Below are 1,394 nucleotides of genomic sequence, written 5' to 3'. Positions count from 1 at the left end.
AGATGGGCTGCTTTCTGGGTTCTCAATTGTATTCCATTGATCTATGTGTCTGTCATTGTACCAGTACCATGTTGTCTTAACCACCACAACAGTGTGGTAGGATTTGAAATCCGGGAGTGTTATGCCTCCTATCTTTTTTCTACTTTTAAGGAGTGTTTTGCTTATTCGAGGATTCTTTCCATTCCAAATGAAGCTGGAGATTACCTTTTCCATCTCTTTGAAGAATGGGATTGGTATTTGTATTGGGATTGTATTGAATGTGTAAATTGCCTTTGGTAGTATTGCCATTTTCACAATATTGAGTCTTCCTATCCATGGGCAAGGGATATTCTTCCACTTCTTCAGGTCTCTTATTGTTTCTTGTAGTAATGTTTTGTAATTTTCTTTGAATAGATCCTTTGTGCTTCTGGTTAGCTTTATTCCCAAGTATTTAATCTTGTGATCAGTTATTGTGAAGGGTATTGTTTTTCTTAGTTCTGGCTCTATATTCTCTTTGTTACTGTAGAGAAATCCAACTGATTATTGTATGTTGATCTTATATCCTGCTACTTTGCTGAATTGGTTAGCTATGTCTAATAGTTTTCTTGCTGAGTCTTTAGGATGTTCTAAGTATGCTATCATATCATCTACATAGAGAGATAATTTTACTTCCTCTTTGCCAGTTTGGATACCTCTTATTTCCTTCTCTTGTCTAATTGCTATCGCTAAGACTTCCAAAACAATATTGAACAGGAGAGGTGATAGTGGGCAAACTTGCCTGGTTCCTGTTCTTAAAGGGAATGCCTTTAACCTCTTTCCATTGAGAACAATGTTGGCTCTCAGGTTTTCATCAATACTTTTTTACCATGTTGAAGAAATTCCTCTCTAATCCTATTTTGTTGAGTGTTTTAATCAGGAAAGGATGTTGGATTTTGTCAAAGGCCTTTTCTGCATCAATTGATAGGATCATGTGATTCTTGTTCTTTGCTTTATCAATGTGACGAATTACATTAATTGTTTTTCTTATGTTGAACCATCCTTTCATACCTGTTATGAATCCTGCTTGGTCATGATGAATTATCTCTTTGATATATCATTGGATTCTATTGGCCCGTATTTTATTCAGAATTTTTGCACTTAAGTTCATAAGAGATATTGGCCTATAGTTTTCTATTTTGGTGGTGTCCTTTCCTGGATTTGGTGTCAAGGATATGTTTGCTTCATACAATGAGTCTGGGAGAATTCCATCTTTTTCTGTTTTCTGAAATAGTTTATGTAAAATTGGTGAAAGTTGTCCTCTGAATATTTGATAGAATTCACTTGTAAAACCATCTGGTCCAGGGCGTTTTTTGGTTGTAAGTTGTTGTATTACCTTTTCAATTTCTTCTTTTGTAATTGGTCTGTTCAGATGTTCA

Source organism: Elephantulus edwardii, unplaced genomic scaffold, assembly GCF_000299155.1.
Source record: "Elephantulus edwardii isolate Elephantulus edwardi_28Jun2011 unplaced genomic scaffold, EleEdw1.0 scaffold00009, whole genome shotgun sequence".
Taxonomy (NCBI): domain Eukaryota; kingdom Metazoa; phylum Chordata; class Mammalia; order Macroscelidea; family Macroscelididae; genus Elephantulus; species Elephantulus edwardii.
The sequence above is the reverse complement of the archived record's forward strand: the minus strand, read 5'-3'. Positions refer to the sequence as shown.